At 49.5% G+C, this 22,668-nt stretch overlaps 1 pseudogene; it reads left to right on the forward strand.

The window, feature by feature from the left end:
- The window catches only part of LOC119107164 (twitchin-like), a 151,810-nt pseudogene that overhangs the window by 33,208 nt on the left and 95,934 nt on the right, over positions 1-22,668 (forward strand).

Genomic DNA, 22,668 nt, shown 5'->3' on the forward strand with positions numbered 1-22,668 from the left:
TTCTCCTTCCCTCGACGTTGGTTTCAGCACCCGCAGCGTGGCACAATATTGCCTGAAAGTCGCTGAAAACACCAGAAGACAGCAAATATGTCATAATGAGTGGAAATCAGCGTTTCTCCGTATCGTCAATTAAATGCTTATGAACCTCTCACAACATTTTCTAATACCTTGACCAGGTGAAGTGACTATGAAAACGGTGTTGTCTATCGACAGCGTTTAGACGCTTGAACTGCTACCGCTTATGGGGCTCTAAGTGTGTGAAAACATATGTGTCCCTGCCCATACGGACAAAACAAATTGTATGATACCTAGACGGCAATTTGTTTTCATATTATTGCAAAAATGCTGTGGCGTAGTGTGCCGTTACTCCACGGCTTATGTCTTCTCTCGTAACTTGTCATATGAGACTATCTCATGGTCTTATATTAACACAACCGTTCGCTTTCGAGAAACATCGCATCGACGTTCATTGTGATTGTGTGATTGGCTGTGTGATCTGTGTGATTGGCTGTGTGATCACTAGTATTTGGCTGCCCACTTCAGGGTGAGTACGCCGTGAAGCTGGAGATCGAGGACGCCGCCGTGACCGACAAGGGTGAATACCAGCTGGTGGCTCGCAACGAGAAGGGCGAGGTCAGGTCGCAGACGGTCAAGGTCGCCGAAGTGTTCGAACAGCAGGAGGAGACCGACGAGACCTCTGAGGTATCAGAGAAGACGGAGAAAAAGGTGAAGAAGGTGTTGAAGAAGAAAGCAGAAAAGCCAGACGTCACCGATAAGGCAGAAAAAGTGGAGAAGACCGAGGTCGCAGAGACGGTTGAGGAGATGCAGACGTCAGTCGTCTCTGAAAAGGCGGAAGTGTCGGAGGCGACGGAGGTGGTGGATTCGTCTGAAAAATCGGAGGAGAAAGCAGGCAAACCCGAACCCGCCGATAAACCAGAGAAACCTAAGACGAAGAAGAAGGTGTCAAAGACAACCAAGCCGAAGCTAAAAGGTGACAAGCCCGAATTTGCGACCAATATAGAATCTGCGACCGTGGAGGAGGGAAAGTCCGCGGACTTCACATGTAAACTAACGAAGGAGGACATGAAAACAGAGATTATTTGGTACAAGTAAGTGATTTTCATGCTTACTCAAAACTTTATTTATGCTTAGTTCGTTGAACCTAAATAGCGTATTTTATCGTCATTTTATGATGTTTGAGAGGACTTTGAGTTTAAAGCATGTTTGTTATGTGAGTGGGCGTTTGCAGCAAAAGTTGTGATAAAGTGCTGATACTCAGATTTCGAAAAACAGAACTATAGGAAGTTCTGACGGGTTCTGATGGTCTGATGGGTAACCCAAATACCGTACACATTATACCACCTCATGGGAGACTGCCACGAGCCGTGGTGTGTCTTGGGGTAAGCTAGCCACCCGCGACATTGTGGAACAACAAGACAGTTCAAACCCTCAACGAGCGCTCACTTCCATCCTCAGGGACGGCTCTGTTCTGGAAGAGACCAGGGACATCTTCATGAGCTACGACGGTCAGAACATCATGCTGTCCATCTCTCGTGTTAAGATGGACGCCTCGGGCACTTACAAGGTGGTGGCCAAGAACCAGTTTGGGTCTTCCGAGTCTTCTGCGCAGCTCACCATCAACGGTGGGTCTTGGGGCGGCTTCTTCTATCTGACAGGACATCTGTCGGAAAGCGTTGCTTCTCTTGATCCTGGAAAAGTGTGGTCCTTCTGAGTCATTTCCGTGAGGGTGCTGCAGATACTCGAGGTAAAAAGTGTACGATATATGGAGCTCCGCAGAAGAGGAGCATGATTTGTCCTTTAAAAAAACGTGGGAACAACAATCCTTGCCACAATGCTTTTGGTCAACGAGTTCACCACAACCTCATGGGGTCATTCGGGCAATAAGGCAATAAGCTTGACTAGATTACCAAAACAGGGTCATCAGTCATCCAGGTAAGCAATTTGACCTGCCTATTTAGAATCTGTCTTGATTTCATTTTTGCGTTCAAACATTTGATCAATGTCTCGCTTATATCATCCTCCATTAACCTGATATTGTTGGGCACAATTTTCTACATTTTAATGCACTTTTGTGCAAATTTATGATGGCGAATCGTATGATGAGCCCCAAAATCTAGACTTCAAACTTCATGTGCCGATTTTGCAAATTCATCATCTGTATGGAATTAATCATTTTTGTCATATCGTAGCATCGTCTTAGTGTCATACGGTAGTCAAGGCCACTTCCCGAAAAATTCGGAGCACTGACAGACGACCTCCCTTTTTCAGAGAAAGTCGTTATCGAAAAACTGGTAAGTGATGCGCAGGAGAGGTATGTAGTCGGCCTCGTGGCTGAAGTATGACGTTGTCTAGTTACGCAGTCTTGCTGTAGTTGAAGGTTTTGGTGCCAGGTCATAGAACTAGTAAGTTGCACATGCATGTCAGGAGGCAGTGTCTCAGGAAGAAAATACGAACCATGTCTAAGCATACCAGCTATGCAGCAGTAGACCCTTAAAATAAGCCACGCCGGGCCTCATATCAAAGAGGATGTCAGGCGCAGGCTTTACCATTGCTCATATATATATACTATATATATATATATATATATATATATATATATATATATATATATATATATGTCTAGGTACATATGGAACCTGGTGTTGAAAATCAACGTTGTTTTAGGAGCTTGATGAAGAGGATAAGAAACCGAAGAAGAAAAAGAAGGAAAAAGATACGTCGGAGGAGGTGAGCCACAAATATGATACAAATTTCATAATGTTGGGAATGGGGAATTCCTATGATGATTCAAAACCTGTAGGCACCTACGAAAACACCATTTCAGGCACAGTTTGAAACCAAGTGTGTTTTTGCCCCTTCGTCACGAACATTGAAGCATCGGTCAGTCTTATCCACCTTCACATTCATCATGTTAATCTTCGAGACAGGAAAGTAGATCAAAAAGTATCGTTCTTATGATTTAAAACTCAAAAGCATTATGTAAATTGGCTCTCATCGATTGATAGCTACGGTACACAGGATGTGAAGCGCATTCCATATCAACTTTTCATGTTCCAATCTTGTCTCTCAAGAAAACCAAGAAATCCAAACCGGAGGAAAAGAAACCAAGAGAAGAGACGAAGGACGACGAAGAAGAGAAAACTCAGGAAGATGATGAAAGTACCAGGCCCAAACGTGTCTCCAAAAAAGCAAAAGAAGGAAGTCCTGAACCTTCAAAGCCAAAGAAAGACGAACCCGATGCCAAGAAGCCAAAAGATTCTGCGAAGAAGCCCCTAAAAACACGACGACCAAAGGACGAAAAAATCGACTCGCAAGCGTCTGAAACTGCTGAGCCAACAGAAACAGCAGCCAAACCTGAAGAGCAGACTGCGGAGACGAAAACGGCGCAACGCGACAAAAGGCATGTGGTTAAGCGACGTGGCCCAGCAATCAAAGAGCCTGAGGATGAGGACATGGACGAGGAGGAAGAAGAGGAAGAGGAGGAGGAGACTATATCTATATCTACAACCATGACTCGGCGCCGATCGGTGAGACTTCTTGCAGCTGCTACAATAGCGTCCAATGCATCTAACGTCATGAGTACTAATATACATATTGATATATTCCTTGACGCGAACATCACACATAGCAGAAATGCGTGCAACGTCCTCAAAAATGTTTTGTCTTCTTCTTCTAAACTCTGCAACTGCTTAATCAACAAGATTCAGTAGTTTTGATGCGCATGCCTGCTTCACTAGTTTGGTATGGTGCACCACTGCCTTTCCAAAGGCGGTGTAGTTATGCGAGAAAATAGTAGCAACGGATTTCGATACCGTCCATTTCTCGTGACCAAGCTTTTAACTTCTACCATGGAGCGATGTGTTCTACCACGGAGTATCGTGAAGACGCTGGGCATCAGACTGGCACCACCTTCTGTCGTCTACGTGGTGACTTACCCCACTAACCTCCTCGACGGTTTGTGGCGAAGAGGACCACCGAAGCTCTACCGTAGAATCTACTTTCTGAACATTCTTTAACAAGGTTCTAGACTGCGACTACCGACCGGGCTACACTAATCCTTTCGAAGGCACCAATCTTACGGGGAACGGTGGCTACAGCTCTGGCATAATATATGTTGTCAACGTTGTTACTGATCCATAAAAAGAACATATGCATGGGCTTATATCTAAGGCATTGTTGATAACTCCGTCTTCGTTCGACACCGATCTCACTTCACGAATATATCGTGTTCCGTGTGAGAAACCGAATATTCGTCAAATGGTAACATGCACTATCTGTGTGCTAGCGTCAACGGAGTCAGTGGATATACCAGCCTAGTGTACTTACCCTTATACGTTCATACTGTCTCGCCAAGTTGCGTGCCCGAAATGCTGCGTCGTTACTCTTTGGACAGAGGGCTTGTCTGAGTGAATCTCGTTGACTCATCCTCGGCCCACACGTGCGCACGCACTCTGACATACGTCGCGCCAGATTCCGCCGCCATCCCTACCCCGATCACGGCATCCAACGATAAGGCGCCAACTGGAGGGACCCGATCTTCAGACCTCTCCTCGTCGGATGATGTGCCTGGCCCAGCTGCGTAACGGAGGGTGGTTTACAGCGAGACCTGGGGTTGGGAACAGTTGGTCAGCCGTGTTTTATTCACGTTTTATTTCACTCTCATCCCGGAGCCTGGGGACGTTGTGTATGGGTCAAGAGTGTCCTAACCAAACCTTAACCAGTCCAGACTTAATTTTTTCGTTTCGTTTAGCAAACTCAAACTTGCGGACAATTCTGAAGACATGCACTCAACAAATCTCGGTCTTTCGCTTGAGCGTTGAAAGCAGCGAGGTAAATGATAGGTCATAGAGGCTGCTGCTTTCCAAGTGCCTGCCTTCTCCCTTGTATGTGCCTTGCTGGCGTGTGAAAGAGCCCTGGCTTACCCGTTTGTCTGTGCATGCAGTCGATACAAAGAATGGAAGTGAAAACATCGCGCAAGAGCTCCCTCCAGCAAGATGGTTCTGATCATTTGACACCAGGGAAGGTATGCCACGTATGATGGTATTTTTCGCTGTTACATTTCTTCGTAACCAGTTCAGAAACGATTTCGCTGGCACGTGAGATCAGCCAGAACTGGACATGAAAGGGTAGGCTGCTGCGAAAGGTTGAAATATGTGTGGTACAAACCTGTACTTCTGCCTGGATTGGTCAGCATCCTAGCAAGGCAGTATCACAGGCTGTGCTTGGATGAAATGCTTAGATACCCTCACCTGCGTGCTGTCGGTCTTGCGTTCTGCCCTATTGAATGCAGCCCATAGAGCTTGCAACGGCTTTTTGTACGCTGTGTCATCCCTGATCCATGTGTGACATTTTGCTCTCTTAGAAACTCCCTACCCGGCACGGACCCCAAGAGGCCGAGGACGTGGATACTGAGGATGAGGTCTCCGAGATCTCCATGTCGATTGGAAAGGTATATTATTACTCAGCGGACAAAAATATGAGATATACGTCTGATGAACATCCACTGTGACACAGACACGAACATTGATGGGGATGGTGTACGTCCTAACACGCCAAGTGTTTTGCTGTTAGAGAGTTGTCAACACGTTCAATAACTGTTTGGTTCTGTATTTCTCGAGGTAATTTTTGTCGGTGCCACGCATGTTGCCTCACCCCAGGTCCTCTAAGCATGTTGTTTGGAGAACTCGTCGCAGTGACCGACGATGTCATGTCCAGCCATGTCTTTGGCCTGTGTTTGGCGAGCCCTGAATCCCCTTTCCCAAAGTCGTTTCACGTCTCGTCACCCCCGGCGTGCCGGTGTGTGCGTGCAGTGTTCCCTCGCTGACCGGATCTGCCTCTCCCGCGCCAGTTCGAGCGCGAGGAGACACGTCGCGACAGTGTCACCATAGAGGAGCTGATCGAGGGCGTCGAGGGCCTCCAACTGCCGCGCGAGTCCTACGTCGTAACGGAGGACACTCATGAGACGAGCGTCAGCGAAAGGCGCGGCTCGCGTGAAATCACGCGCACGCGCCGAAGGTCACTGACACCGCGCAAAGGGGTGGAAGAGAAAGAACACGACAAGTTGGGAGCTGTGAAGCCTTCCGACAAGAGGACTAAGCCGGACTCTGCGGAGGACGAGCCGATGCTGGAGGAACCGGGCGCCGTGAAGAGAAAAGAGAGGAGGCTTGTGAAACCTGCCGGCGATGAAAAGACACATGACCAGGATTCCACTCCGTCTAAGTTGCGTCGTGTGCATCCCAAGGATGACGAAGATGTTGAAGAAAAGATTTCCAAGAAACCAAAGTCGCGAAAAATTGAGTCTAAAACCCAAAAAGAAATACCCGATGAAGTTGCCTCTGAAGAATCTGACGATGGAACCCTTTCACCAGAGGAAGAAAGACCTAAGAGGCCGTGGTCTCGTCGGCCAGAACAGCGAGCTGACAAAATGCGTAGGCCGGACAAAGCAGAAGAAGATAGCGAGGAGACGGGCCGCAGAAAGTCTGACACGGACGAGAAGCCTGCAGACGCTGTAACCAAGAAACCCAAATATCGTCGCGAACAGCCTGCAGCTGAAGATGAACCAGAGAAAAAGACTCGAAAGGTCAAGTCCCGCCGTGAGAAGCCGGACGAAGAAGAAGATCTAGAAGAGGACGTACCTGAAGCAGCCCAGACTCGTTTGGCAAAGGCCGAGGACGATGATGAACTAGACGAAACCCATCGAAGAGGCAAGGTCCGCCGTACCAGGCCTGACGTACAAGATCTAGACACTGAGGAGGTCGAGAAGCCCAGACTTCGTAAGATTGAACCAAAAGATGATGACCAAACGAAACGCAAAGTCAAGGCGCGACGTCCGGATTTAGAGACAAAAGAAGAGTCAGAAGAAGAGGCGCCAGAGGTGCTCACCCCCCGGTCATCAAAACCGGAGGATCGAGGAAGAAAGGACAAAATTGCGAAGAAGTCAAAGGTCGCCTATGTCAAGCCTGAACCAGACCAAAGCTCTGAGGAGGAGACAGACGAGATGGAAAAGCTACCACAAACAACACCTGAATCGGTAGCGGAAGTAGAAGGCACTGTTCCCCGAAAAGAGCGGGTTGAACGCTTGAAACCTAAAACCAAACGCAAACCAGAGGAGGATGCAGCGAAGAAGCCAAAAGGTGACCGGGAGAAACCTGAAGCTGTGGACGATGCTAAAACCGTATCACAAAAGATCAAGGTACGCATGGGTAAACCGGAAGAGGACGACGAGCCAGATGATCGATTTACTGATCAACCCAAAGTTTCCCGCAAAACGTCCGAAGATGTGACCTCAGATGACAGGCCTCAGAAGGTAAAGGGTCGTCGTATCAGACCTGAAATAGAAGGTGATTTTGAGGAGGATGAGGCACTACAGGGGCCGACCAAGGATCGGAGGCGTGACGCTGTAGACAAACCAAGCGACACGGCACACAAAAAGAGAGTTCATCGCCCCAAGCGTGGAGACGAAGACGAATTTGATGATGATAGGACGAAGTCAACACAAGGCGATACCAAAGCTCGACGTACCAAGCCTAGAGCAGATGACGAACCTGACGAAAAACCGAAGGAAGGGATCATCAAAACCAGGAAGGATAAGACAATTCCTGAAGCTGAGAGGGAGCCAGAAGACACTGTTCGGAAAACCAAGAGCCGACGCGACAGACCTGAAATCGAGGATATCTCAGACGATGATTCGGGTCTCCAGCCCTCACCTCGCCGCGCAAAGCTCAAAACTGATGGAAAAGAAAATGACGAACAAGAAGAGAAGGTGCATCGTGCAAAGCCGAAACCATCAGACAACTCAGAGGAAACTATCAGAAAACTAGAGGCCGGTCCCAAGAAAACAGGGGACGACGACACTCCAACAGGCCAAGATGAGCCCCAAGAGGTGGTTGATAAAAAGCGCTTGGCGCGTCGGCCAAAAATGGATTCAAAGGAGCCTGAGGAGGAGGTCAATCTCTTGTCTAAGGACCAAGAGCCAAAACCGAGCAAAAAGAAGGAACGACTTGATGAGGATATGCCTAAAGTGCCTGCAGGCCGGCGAACTAAACCAGAAACTGAAAAGAAACCAGCAGAAAAAACGGAACTCCCGACAAGGCTGTCCTCAGCGTTGTCTGAGGATGTACAATCTGCAGAAGATACTGAAGAGTCAAGTGCCAGTACAGTGAGCTCTGTGAAGGAAGTGAAGAAGAAAATTGGCAAAGTGCAGCCAGCGCCTGATACGAGCGAGAAGACCAAGGGAATTCCTGGGGCGTCACAGGAAGAACTCCCGAAACCATTGGATTCTGCGCCGTGGCGTAGAAAATCCAAATCGCCCCAGCCCGAAGTCTCACCTCAGGAAAAACAGAAGTTACCGGGCTCAGCCGAGCTCCAGGAGACGATGGAGGTGGATGCTCCAGGCACCGCCGAACTTAAAAGACCTCGGCGACCATGGTCAACTAAGCCCAAGGACACGACGGAATTAACACCAAAAGAGGAAACGACACAGGAGGCTCGTGCCGATGACTCTAATCTTGTACAGGTAGCAAAGGTTTCACCCGAAGCAAGTACAGAACCAACTGATGCTGATAAAATTAAACCGGTTGGGCCTTTTGAAAAGCCCGAGGATGAGAAAGCCATGAAAAAACATAAGCGAAAACCCCTCGAAGTAGAAAGCAAGCAGACATCCGATGCAACGCGAATGAGCACAGCTTCTAAAGATGTTTCAGGAGAACAAATAGACATAAGCACTCCTGACGAACCTAAGTTAGAGAAAAAAAGACTTAAGAAGCGGAGGCCAAAACATGTTGAAACAAGTGAGCAGCATGATCAAGACACTCCCATGGAGGAGGACGTCATGCCATCGGAGACCACTCCGACGTCAACGAAGGGCAGGCCATCCAAAGAAGAGCCGGAAGATTCGCTGCCTTCGGTAAGATACCCGAGAGAGGCAAGGAGCCCGCAACATTCTCTGACCCCAGGTAGCGAAGCGTCCGATGATGTTCAACGTGTTGAACAGCCGGGAGTAGCTCCGTGGCGGTCAAAGTCTAGATCCCCGGCACCCGAAAAAGACTCCTTGCCGGCGGAACGTTCTGAAAGCGATGTAGCGCCATGGAGGCGATCGAAATCACGGTCACCAGCTCCAGAATCTGGTTTCCCGCAGACAAAGACAAAAGAACTGGATGAAAAATCAAAAGGCCGCCAAATTGATGCAGAGCAGCTAAGCAAGACAGGCCCTCGCATCGAAAAGCCAGATGAAAAGGCACCTGTCTCCGACAGGGCCCCGACATCAGCAGACGAACCTTCCCCACGACGACCAATAGGCAAGAAGTTGTCCGAGAAGGTCGAGCCCGATGACGCGGCCGGCAGCTTTGCCACCACTAAGACACTGTTGCGGAAGACGAGGCCTAAGCAGCGTGCGCCCGAAGAGCAGGCGTCGGTGCCGTGGGCGAAGCCAGCGCAGATCACGGAGCTGAAGCGACCAATGCTGGCCAAGGTCAGCGACGTGCCGTCTGTGACCGTAGAACCGCCGCCGGAGGAGGAAGACAACTTGATGCCGTGGCAGCGGCCTCGCAAGAAGGTGAGCGACAAGACGCCGAAGGCACCGGCGGCAGAACCGGACCGGCCTTCCGAAGCTGAGGCGCCGTTGAAGAAGACGAAAAAGACGCGCACACGCCCCGCGCCAGGCGACGCGGGCGTCGCTAAGGTATAAGGCCAATGACAACGCTAACAGTGGCTTCACGGCTATTCGCGCGGGCGCTCTTAAGTTTGTCACGACAGCTTCCGAAGATGCGTTGGCATTGGCGCCTACTGCGAAGTAACGCGCAAAGCCGCCTCTTCACAGCATCGCTATGAGCCTCGCTTCGGCTGCCATTCTTTTCTCGCCAGGTTTGGTCATGGGGCTTCGCGCTTTAGCATCGCAGAGGAGTCTGCTCTTGATTTCGCGCCCAGCTCGTGACATTCCACAAAATACTTCTTCAGTCTCCCTATGTTTGCGACTGCTTTTTTCAGCGCGAATTTACTAGAATTAATGTACTTAATTAATATCATGAAAAGAGTTTGTAAAGGCACGTAACAGAGCGTGAAGGGAAGCTGCATGTTTAAGGCAATGGGTATCAGTGTTCATAAGTTGCCAGCTAGTAGTGCTTACCAACTTATCGCTACGCTTCCGATACAATCCAGCCCGTCGTTGTAAATCTTCCTAAGTTCCCTTTATTACCAGGCACTTTTATGAAAATATCTAGCCCACCCCGACTGCCTCTTAATTTTACACATTTTTGTACTACGGTCGAAGCTGAGGGTAAAGGATAGCACAACGTATTAAAATGTCGAGAATGGCAGACTGGCCCGTGACTGCACCATGAACACCTTGCGTGGTTAAAAACTGGATCGAACTGATGTTGACGCAGTTCTTTGTCACCGAAATATCTTCTGCCGTTTTACGTCTCAGCAATGACTGTTTCATGAGCTTTCCGTAGTGACCTTTTCGTGTTCATGCTTTGACCATGGAAAGCGTGTGCCAAGAGAAGAGCGGCTATAGCCCACGGGTAGTTTGCATCTTCCACTTTAAACAGGCCCGTGATACCAATTAAAAGCATGTCTTCTCGCTGCATACTTATCACAACCGCATGGACGAAGCATAAAACTGTGATCATATATACATGTATGGTATGCCTGTTTGTGCGTACGATCGAGCAATGTATGATGCTGCCGGATCAGGCCACCACACCACGTCGTTGCGTCAGGTGAGATTTAAACTCATCTGCGGTACTTCACACACATACGAGTATCACGCTTCAACTTCAAGTCATCAGCTTGTAATTCTAGGTTATCTCTTGTAACGCCTGGAAATGAGCAGTGTCATGCAAGAAACCGACTGCCTTCACGATAATTATTGCCCAGGTTTCTTCCTGCAACGTCCGTAGGATTATTTAAGAGGATATCCGCCCAACGGCTGCGGGAAACTGCCTCTGCATGTGTGTATATGTGTGTGTGTGTGCGTGTGTTAGTGCCTGAGTACGAGATAGAACAGCCACTTGCATTACCCGACGCTCCGTATCAGTGGTTAGATGCATATGCCGTGCATAAGTTTGTCTCTAGTGAGTGTTGGCGCCGTGTTAGCAGCCGTGGCTCTGCCAGGCGCCGCTAGCGGCCTGTAGCTAGGCAGCACTGACGCTCGCCTCGTTCGTCCAGCCGGAGGAGTCGTCGCTCTCCGAGGCTGAGCCGGTGCGGCGTGACAGTGCCGCCAACGACCTCGCCGACGTCGAGAAAAAGCCCAAACCCAAACCCAAGCGACAGGTAACGCAGGCGCGCAGGCGAGACCGGAAGCGTTGTTCCGCTGAAGAGGCGTCTTTGGTGCGGTCCTAGGGTCCGTACAGGACATACTGGTCTGGGAGTCGGGCTACATGGCAGATGAGGCGGCCAAAGTAATTGCCGCTGGGATGCTTTGGTGACCAGTTTACTCTACTAAAACAACGGCCCTATTCTATTTGCTCTATGTTCTACCCTTTGCTTATTTGGGTGCGCGCGGAACGGAAAATGGCTGTAATGAAAATATGGGTTAATTTGACACATTTGGCACTTCATGTTGCCTCGTCGAAGGCACTGAATCGATGAGAAAATCACCTCCATGGTATCTGTACTGTTAGATACTTGCTTTAATGGGTGATGTACGTTGGACTGGTTTGTGCACTAACACGAGCTCCCCACAGCATGAGCAAAATTATGTGTTTGTATCATATATATTGTGTAGTTACATACGGTATCGAATTGGAACGGGGACTGCCACCTACGGGGCTGACATCACCCGATATTTTGTCGCGACATATTGTATGGTCTTCAGATGGCTCACCAACCACTTCGGACGATTAAACAATTTTGGCTCGATCGTGACAGCGCGTTGTTGACCATGCTGACGGCTGGTACAGTTGATACCGCTGCCGGATTTCCACTGCTTTGAAATGCTTTGAAGAACTGTTGCGAAAATAAGAGGTAAATAAGAGCCTTTATATGATTTGTGGCGGGTACGATTTCATCACTTACATCCAAAAGTATAGCGGCGCTCTTATGTAGGTGAAAATTTGGCAAGTGAGGCAAACGTTGACCAGAAATATAGCATTTCCCATTTCAACGCTTAACGTCTTACCTTATGTCGATGTGACGTTGCAGAAAGCGTCGCCGTTTTAGTTTTCCTAAACTCGCCGTTGGCCAATTGTTGTTCAGTACAATTATCCTTAAATCGCACCATGCATTATATCAAGCCCATCTGTTTGTGTATGTGCTGTTTTCTGAGAAACTGGCTGTAAAGAAAACTTACGTTTTGATGAGTTATGACTAATATTACATGTACATTATGTTCAACATGACATACATTCTTTGACGAAATATGGGAACACAGTGAATAATCGTTTGTCGGTAAGTGTCTTCACCTTCGGATGGTCGTTCAGAACGGAAAAATTATTTGGTCTCCGTGTGCAACATACTATCATTTCATCGGCAGTGTCACTGTACTTGTTTGTTATGGTGGCCGCTGGTGAAGACACTTATTTTGCTGTGTACAATACGAACAAGCGGTAACATACGCATACACCGACATGAACCTTCTGTAAGCTGTCTAGTTGTATCTCCTCTGCTTGCCACACCGCCTGTCTCTCTGTGCTGTGCCTTGACCGATCGTCTCCTTTTTAGTCCGTATCCGTAGAAAACAAAACTCCGCAACAGATCCTTGCCGAGCAGCGTGCAGCTTTATTACATCGCAGGGAAAAGGTATTCCACATTGACTAAGCCTGCACCGGCGCGGTCCGGGCGGGTTCAACGGCTTCCGTGGCCGCCCGCACCAGGGCGTCCCCATCGCGCCAACAAGCTGTAGGAAATACTTCAAAGAGCCGGGGCTGATCTTTTGATTCCGAGCTGCAAGAATGTTTGTTCAAGAACGTTTGTAGGCGTGATTGTTAGTTGGATCTGATCTGGTTCTCATAAAACCAGGCACGGGGATGGAACGATGTTTCTTTCGCAGCACAAAGCTATCGGGACTGAGGGCAGCGCCTTTAAACACGCTTTGTGTTGGCTTTATTTTCACTTAGTTTATGTTATTTTCAGAAGAGCTAGCTAGAAAAGCTGCAAGGTTTGCTTGAATCCCAGCTGCGGGCGGTCACGGAGCCTTCGTGTACATATGAACTAACTACATATGCAATATACATACACAACATGTCAATTGGCTGCACATAAACGCGGTATATGTAACAACTGCACATGAAGCTGTTCATTAATCACCACCATCCGTTATTAGTATAGCATGATGCGGTCAATTGCAGGCATGTATTAATATAAGAATTGCATGAATACTGTTCGGCGTAGTCCCGTGGTAATTGCGTAGTCATTCAAATGCGTCCTATGACGTATGTTCCTTCAGTGTGTCATGTTAGCATGGTTGATAGCTGCATACAAAGACGTAGCCAATATTTAGTGCGTGGCAAAAAGGAAAGCATAGGCAGCTCAATGCTTTTAAAGGTTCATTTTACATTTGAATCAGATTTTCCTCTCGAGCCGTTGTCTCTTGGCAGGAAATTCCATAGGCACCCCTATGTGTAGTGCCTTCTCTCATCTACTTAAACTATTGTGTTTATGACGGACGAATTCAAATATACAGTCTAGCCACGGTCATAGTGTTGGCTACATCTTTGTATACCTAGCCATCTTTGTATGTCACGCATACTCGTAGAATCTGACTCATTGCCCGATTACCAGAAACTTAAGGCAGAGAAGCCCAAGGAGGAGGAAGTGGTTGACTTGAAACCGTTGGAGATTGAGCAGGTATGTTGCAGGATGATGGCTATGGATAGGTTCGTTTGGCATCGGCTTCTTGTGCTTTTGCGACGATCCCTTCCGTGTGAAATTTCACTCATTATCACTGCCAAGCATTTAGAAACATTGACTAATGACAATGATGGTTACTCTTCGACACGATTTTCTGTGCTTCATGCTAACTGATGTGGGTCGAGTGCCTTGTTGAAGCCCATCTGTGCTAAAAAAGATATGTGAGACGCGAGCATCTCGGTCAATAATACATGGTCATATGCTTCTAACTTACACGGCTGATTTGGTTTCACCATTGCACTGCTGATAACCTGTGTCGTGAAGCAATTCCGGCAGCAATGTTAAAATGAAAATACCCAGTGATAAGTGAACTTCTATTTGTATTTGTGCTCGTTCCTTGTATTGTTCCGTCCGTAGTTTTTACCCGCATTGTCCGTCCAACACTAACAGTCGTAGTGTTGAGCACTGTTAGTGTTGTAACGTCTGGGTTTCTCTGGTGGTGTGGTGCTGCCTCTAAAACTGTCCGTGTTTACGTCCAGAAAGCTGCACGGCTGAAAAGCCGTTGGAACGCACCCACTCTGCGAGTTCCCGAGGAAGAGCCCATGGTAATCGCACGTGCCTTCACGCCACCTGCTGCCGAGGATGCCCAGGAAATAACTGCTGGACAAATTATGTTGGCCTTTTAGGAGGGTTTAGAGGGGATTTTCAGTTCGCGCTACTTAATCGGGGACTAGAATTTACCTGCCGCATCCTGCACGAGCCGATGTAGAGGCATTGCAGGCCTACTAGACGAAGAGACGCTTACGGCACGAAGCAGATGGCATGGCCGTAATGCTGTCGACTTGTCCATCCGTAAATGCTCTGCTCATCCGAAGCTGCGCGCTTACGGCCCGCGCTCGCGGGGCACACGGCTTGTTTGTTTTCATCAGGATACTGCCAAGACATTTTTTGTTTAGCAAGAATAGCAATGCACTTGATGTCAATCATTGCATGAGCAAATGGATGCTTGCGCATCTGGACTAATGCCATACAAATGTCATGCTTTTTGTGAGCGGATCGCGCGCCATTGTAAATCGCTGGGGTCTGCGTCGCTTTAAAACATTTCCAGGAAAGATGGCACAACCTAACGGCTACTGCTACGATGCAAGTTTCGTTTGCTGCCACTTAAATGTTTTTGAATTGGTATGTGATAGCGAGGCAGTCAACTGGCAAATGGACGCAGAAATATAGTCTGAGTACGCGCAGTAAACCGCTGAATGTTGTTTTTTTTCAAATTGTTTGCCGGTTGTGTGAAAGGGATGCTCTCAAGCACTCTCAGTTATTTGGTGCGACACAATATAAAGCGCAGACAGATCATTTCAGTACTAATCTCAGTGTTCAAAGTATCCAAGTGTAAGTGTGGAAGCCTATGTTTTTGGGTCCGGAAAATACGAAAACTGGTTCTTTTTTCATAAGTTGTTTTCGGGCGGAATAAAACTCTCGTGGAGGTAGATTTATTTGGGTGCCTGAATGTAAAAGGCACCAAAACTTCCATTCCGTTACAATTCAACCAATTTCCCTTCAAATCTTGTTAGTTGCAGTTGGAACCTGTGGACGGTGCCCCACGCAAAAAGCTGTTTTGAATCGGCAAATGGTCTCCACCCGTTCTGGTACAACTGACAGTTAATAGCGCGAGACCTACTTTATGATCATTTCGCGCAGAATTGCGTTTCAGAAGCATTTAAAACAAAGATGTCGGTAATGACAACATCTCATAAGTCATGTCGTAACATGGATGTTCTAGATGAAGGTTATGAAGATTCGTCTTTGCTTCCTCACTACACTTAACTGTGTGGGACTGTTTGCGTGATAACATGTGGAGAGCGGTCGCACTGAACTGTTTTTATCATATCTGCGTCTCATTAATCATCTATGTAAATACGAATCAACGCCTCCTGGTTAAAAGAAGGCATCGCTTTAACAAGATCAACAAAACTGATGAGAACCTGGGATATTCTACAACAAAACGTTACCCTGATCCACATTGAACTGAGCATATAGATGTAGGGCAATTTGAAGCAAACGTGCCATTGGAAGCATGGGAAACGTGCCATTGAGGAAGTATTTTAGATTGATGTTATAATTTGCACATTGATGTGGCCGGTGAAGCCAAGGCATAGCTTCTGCTGCACAGAGAGTGGAACAAGCTCATATTTCATTAACTGCATGGAAGAATGCATCAAGTGAATGTAAATCAAATCAAGTGGATCTGATATTGTAGTTCTTGTCCTCGTTTGAATAAATGGTAAAATTCGGTCACGGAACAGATCTGCTTGTAAGAAATATCCTCTGCCTTTTTGGGGGTTTTCCAGGCAAACGAAAAGCCTGGGGAAACCACCAAAATTGGAAGTGATTCAACATTTCCAGAGAGGTAACGTTCGTTGTAATTTGCAGGTGATCCCGAAGGATGAGCCAAAGAAAAAGGTATGTACGCTATTTATGAAGTGAAATAACTACCTTTGCAGCATTTTCCAGTGATGAGTGTACCTCAACCAAAATGAGCGTTTGGTCAATGCAGAATATGACATCTGCATACCAGAAAATAATGAAACTATAAACATGTCTCCTGTAGTGGCCAAACTTACCGATATGTGTTTCGCTTACTGTCCGTCATATTATGCACTAACTCCGTGTTGACGTAGTGACTTGCATAGAAATAACACAGTACTAGAAATTCGAAGCGTATCGCTGTAATGACGTCCCTGTAGCTAGATAAAAATAGGGAGGTAGCGTGCAACACACAGAAAGCCTGCAAGTCAAATTGCTCCCAAGTATATTAAATTTTGTTCACCGTGGTCTGTCGATCCTTTACAAACCTATCTTGTCTTTGTAAACGGCATGCATTATCTGGTGGTTCGTATTTACAATGGCGTGGGACACGCCTTTCTGGTTGTTGCACGATCTCCAGTCGGTCCTCACGCGGAGATGCATGCACGCGCGCCGGCGCCAGCCGCCGCAGCTTGAACCATGGTGGTGACATGCCACCACCTGTGCCGTAAGCCATGGGCGCGGCGACGCATTTCGTACCAGGAGGCCACGGACTTCCGAAAGATCCAGCTGCAGCCGACGGAGCGCCCCAAGCGTGCCGTGGTCTCGGGAGGCGAGGAGGACTTCCTGAACGTGCAACTGCGCCACGTGGAGCGTGAGCCAAGCACCTCGCGTCGTTCGTCCATGGCCAGTCCGCAGGACGAGCCACTCGTCTGGGTACGCTGACGCCGCCACCGCCGCTGACGCTGACGCCGCCGCTGACGCTGACGCTGCCGCTGACGCCACACGCTGAGTCAGCAAGACGGCACCTGGGAGTGGAGCTTGTGAAAGATGCTGCGACTGGGAAGATGGCTCTGCGAGCCGGCGGTGTGCGCGCTTGGCTTGTGACGGGCACACCGATGCTGAGCTGTATCTGGGAAGATGGCTCTGCGAGCCGGCGGCGTGTGTGCTTGGCTTGTCATGGCGTGCCGATACTGAACTGCGTCTAGGAAGATGGCTCTGCGAGCCGGCGGCGTGCGTGCTTGGCTTGTCATGGGCGCCCCAATACTGAGCTGCGTCTGGGAAGATGGGTCTGCAAGCCGGCGGCGTGCGTGCCTGGCTTGTCACGGACGCGCCGAAGCTAAGCTGCGAGCCGCTGGCTTGTGTGCATTCACTGCAGCACGCAACGAAGTGGCCGTGGTTGTGTGCAGATGCCGTTGTGCCCAGCGAAATGGCAATGGCTTTGTACATTCGCCTCTTGACACCGCATGTCAACGCAAAGCCGGAATGATTGAGGCTTAGCAAACGACAAACTAGTGCTCGCTTTAGTGAAAATGAGATATGGCGCCTTTATAAAGGCAACGTGCGTACGACATCTTTCTGCAGCAGCTGATGCGATGCTTTGATGGACTAATGCGCCGTCTGTGGTAGGTTTTAACTGGCCTATTTTCCAACAGCCTCACCACGATCTTGGTGACTCCAGCAAGGTGGACGATCAGGTAACCACTCAAAGTGGAACAAATGTAAATAGCCCACATGAATATGCATTTTTACATACTAAAAGAACCACGGACTATTTTCTCGTAAATCGAATAAGATGACCGAATGCGGTGCATGTGGTTAATTACGACGATTGAAGCAGAAGACTACTACGCACGATATTTTCCTTCCTCCACTTCACTTAACCTACACCTATACCTACCCATATCTTCTATGAACCAACGAACCACATAAATATTCGAACGTAAACCTAGCAAACTACATGAATTTCTATGAAAGTAAAATGGTTGGCAGGTAATTTCTTATTTCTTCTCTTCATTCTTCCATCTACAACGAATTGTTATTTGTTTGCTGTAAATCACACCGCATACATGAGACATTGAGAGCACGCGAATATAAAGACTATGCGAACGTTCTTGCATCTAATTAACGCTCTTCACCATTTAAGTGGGTGTCACACATCTGACGAATCGTTGTCATTTTGTAGCTCTTGTATTGTTTGTTTAAATTGTGCAGACCAGAGACAGCATCAGCGAGAACATTTCGAGCTCATCGCCAGTCTTTGATTTGATGACAGTTTTCACTTTGAACCTATGGTGACAATAAGCTGCGGTGTCACTCAGGAGCGTAGATGGACGTGCCCCAACTGACTGAACATCACGTTTTCACCTCGTCCTATCCAGGTGAACCCCGCCCATACCCCCGCCAAGGCCCCGCCCCACAAACAGCACGTCACCCGCCGGACGTCGTCGCCGGGGTCCGGTAGCGAGCGGGACTCCTCTCTGTCCTCGAGTCCTCGAGTCAAAGCGAGGAAAGAGAGCAGTCCTCGGGACTCCTCCACGTCCTCGAGCAGTGAGGTCAAACCGAAGACGGGCTCCTCGCCGATTCGGAAGAGCCGAGACAGGCCCAAGAGGAGCTCGGCGCCCGCGCGGAGCAGCGGGAGAGACTCGTCTTCGGATGTCGATGTCGCGAGGAAGTCATCAGGAGACAACAGGCCTGAGTCGGCACAGACGGTCACCGGAAACAGTGAGGACGGTGACAGACCGCGTCGCAAGTTATCTCGCAAGCGGAGCGATGAAAGAGGCGAAAGCGACCGTCGCCCCACACGGGACGAAGGGCGTGGTAAAAGGAGTCGCAGGCCCCGCAGCACCACGTCTGAAACGGATGCCAGTGATGATGGCACCAAATCGCAGCAGTCTGTGGACGGTGCGGACAACAAAAAAGAGATTGTTCAAACAAGCCGCCCAATATCTGACACGGAAAGCAGTCAGGAGGGCGCTACATCCAGTAGACGTCAAGCCTCGGAAATGGAGAGTAGTGAAGAGGGAAGTCGTCACTACGCCACGCTCAGTTCCCTCGGCGCCTCCTCTGAGGCCGACAGCTCAGAAGAGCGATCCCGTCCGCGCGCCGTGCAGGTCGCCGACTGGGACACGCCCGTCAAAATCGAGTCGCTCGAGGAGCTGCAGCGGGAGCATCGCCAGCCGCAGCTTGAATGGCGAGATCCGGACGAGGCCGAGCAGCCGCCCTGGTGGATGACCGGCGAGACCAGCGCGCCGCCACCTCGGCGCCGCCGGTCCGGCATCGTCGCTCCCCCGACCGACGCCATCCAGCTGCTCAGTCCACACGAGCCGCCCGCGCGACGCACCCCCGAGCGCGGCCGGCGCTCCGTGTCGCGGCCGCCCGAATTCCCGCCCCTGGTGGAAGATTTGCAGGTATCATTAGATAGTGTTTGGTATGTCTGCGATGCCCGTGGTAAATCACACAGGCTGCCGGCATGCAGAGATAAATACTTCTGCTGTGCCAACCAGGCCAGTTGCTCGGTCGTACCTCTACCGTTGTACAGGCGTTCAGTGCTGCATCCAGATGGATATGCTTCAGTGTGGTTATTTCCGTGAACCGAGTCAGCTGTGCCGTGTGGTGATGTCGCTTACTGTTCCTTTTTCAGTTTATGTCCTGGTTATCTGTCATCGACTTAAAACGCATGTACATCTTTCTGCAGTATTCACGGATTTAGATGAAAACGCCACACAAAACACATGTATTAAGTAATATGCAGACAGCTCGAGCATCGCTTGTCTTCACCAGCATTGCATACATGGTTTGAAATTTGTGGGGATGCAGCAACCAAAGTTCCGAAACGATTTCTTGTCAAAGCTTTTGTCACTGATTGGGGTCAGCGCGTTTCGTTCTGCAAATACGAATATCTTGATTCCGCTTTTACTAACATTTGCTGCTACGTGTTCTGGTTTAATTGCATTAAACTTATTCCGTTTCATTCTCAAGTGTATGCCTTTTTAGCCCATATCTTGCTGTTCAGTGCGTGCACGGTTCTCGTTTCATTCCGACGGGAGCAAATTTCTTGCTCCGCCTGTTTTCCATGCCTGGAGCCCTGACCCGCACTTTTCTTCCCTCATTTTAGAAGAAAAAGCAGTCCAAAGAAGAGGTAAGACGCTGATAGTGTATAAACGTTGCTTGCTGTTCTCATTGTCCAGTAGTAATTTTAGTCAGAGTAGTTTTTGATAGCTCGGTGTAACGTGAGTAGAAATGTGTCGTAAAGACCAATGAGAAAACACCATGAGCGCTCTAAAATTATCGACCATCCCGACGGCACTCTAGGCTTCCAAGATGGCCGCGGCCAATAAGTTATTTTATTGAACTCGAAGCCGCTTTTTCGGATAACTTCCTCAGTGAGTCCCCTCTTCGAACAACAACGCGCTGGTGTTTTCCCACTAACCAGCGAAAGAGTCGACCGATGTCGTAAGTACCGTATCCGCATGGCGTGCCGTGTGCCCGGTGCAGCGGGGTCGCACGCCCCCCTGACCTGGTGTGGTTTTGGTAGATGAGTGCCGTTCCGGGCGCGCAGAGCCGGATGGGGTTCCTGATCCGCCAGCTGGAGCGGCGTGCCCGAGTGCCGCTGGTCAGGTCAGCCAACGCCGACACGCGACCGGCCGAAGCACCCGCGCAAAAGAGCCACCGCGGACGGAAGCTGTTCGGAACGGTTTTGATCGGTGATTCTCCGGAAAGGACGCGGTCAGCTGACGCGATGTGTGGGGCGTCGGTCGGCGAGAGTCCGGTGTGGGTTGACAAGAGTCCGGTGTCTCCAGGTGATCCATATCGTTGGCGTCTAGCGCGCGCAGTGCCTGGGTTTGCCGTGGGGACAGCTAAGCCACATTCAACGGAAGCAAACGAGCGCAGGTCAGATGATTTATATCAGCTTCGTCCAGCACCCCGGCTTGCTGCCTTCGCCGATGCGGGGAGCGGACTGGCCAACAGCAGCTTCCCTTTGGCCACCGAGAGCCATCGGACACGGCTTGAGCACAGCCCGGTGCCCGAAATACGCGTCGAGGAGTGCAGCGCCCAGCCGGCGATACAACGCCGCCCCCGCTCGACTGACTCCACCGACAGCCTGACTCGCCGGCCGCGCACCGACTCGGTCGCGTCCGACTCGTCGAGCCTGGCCGGCAGCTGCGAGTCGCTGTCGAGCGGCGGCTCGTCGCGGCGCGCGCCGGCGCTCGGCGACGAACGTCTCGCCGCCGCCGAGCCGCCCGACCCGGAAACGCCTTCTGGCACACTGACCATCATCACCGACAGCCTGCGGAAGTTCTACCGGCTGCGGCCGCCCGGGCGCCGCTTCTACCGGCTCGCCGTGTCCGAGCTGGTGGCGGCGAAGGCCAGCTGTGGCATCGCACCCAAGGTAGACGCCCTTGGCAGTACGCGCACAGCGTCCGCACAAGCACTGGTGGCGCTTAGCAGGGCTCTAGCTCAGTTCGTGTTTCTGGCAAGCACCAGTTCCAGCAAGCACCAACTCTCTTCTTCGTGGTACGCTAGTCCAGTTTCGGGTAGTTCCATAGCACCGGCTTGCTTCTTCACACATTGGCAATGATCTTTGGTCTGTTTCACGCGTTTCTTGTTCCCCATCCTTCCGCTGCAGCCCAGGTTTAGCCGTTCCGTGCAGGGTTGTAGTTTCGCAAAATAGATGGGCGGGGAGTTTAGCAGGAGAAATGACTGGTCCTCCCTCGAAATTACAACAACAAAAAACAGGCGTCTCCCGGATTTAGCCCATTTTACCGTTAAAATTATTCCCCCCCCTCCCCGCCCCCTCCAATTGAATGGAATATTCGTGGTGCATCCAATGTATCTTTCGATCCCATACCAGTCTGGTTCATGTCAGTATAACAGGTTTAGCCTTGTTGGGTAACACATCAGCTTGTGCGTTTGATGCTTGGCATGTCCAATTGTAATGACTTCTTTCTTGAGTTTCAAGCACTAGCAACGCGGTTCACTGCTCGTTCTGTTCACGCAATTTATTAAAAAGAGCAACACGCTAAAAATTCTGTCGCTCGAAAAGCAGCTCTCCAGAACCAGCAATTGGGGCACTCAAAATTTTGCCACTTTTGAAAATTGCCTTTGGAGGTAACGTTTTCACTATTTGGCTCCATAACAGAGGTAACAGTATGTAACACTCGCTCTCATTGGCACGTGATTAGTCCAAACCCCTCGCGGAATATTTATGGGGCAGAAAAAACCTGCAGACATCCAACGGCACTGGCGAGCATGCCACAGCGTTTTGATGTTTGGGCACAGAAGGGTTTTTAGGCACGCCATAGCTCTTTGTTCACTCCTGAGAGCGTCTCCAATTCGTCTTCAATGTTCGTCTTCTTCGATGTACCAATGAAAGAAGTTATTGTGCAATCTTCTTCAGTGTTTCTGCTCTCGTAGTGATGTCTGTATTGGTCACAAGTGAGAGATGAAATATCGGCCGATGTTTTCGAGGTGCGGAACTGCGCTGAACATAGTTCCACATGAGAGCACCAGAACGCTGTGTTTTCAACGTGGCCTACTTGTGTCTCAATG

This window comes from Pollicipes pollicipes, unplaced genomic scaffold (assembly GCF_011947565.3).
Source record: "Pollicipes pollicipes isolate AB1234 unplaced genomic scaffold, Ppol_2.1 Scaffold_6686;HRSCAF=7923_pilon_pilon_pilon, whole genome shotgun sequence".
Lineage (NCBI taxonomy): Eukaryota > Metazoa > Arthropoda > Thecostraca > Pollicipedomorpha > Pollicipedidae > Pollicipes > Pollicipes pollicipes.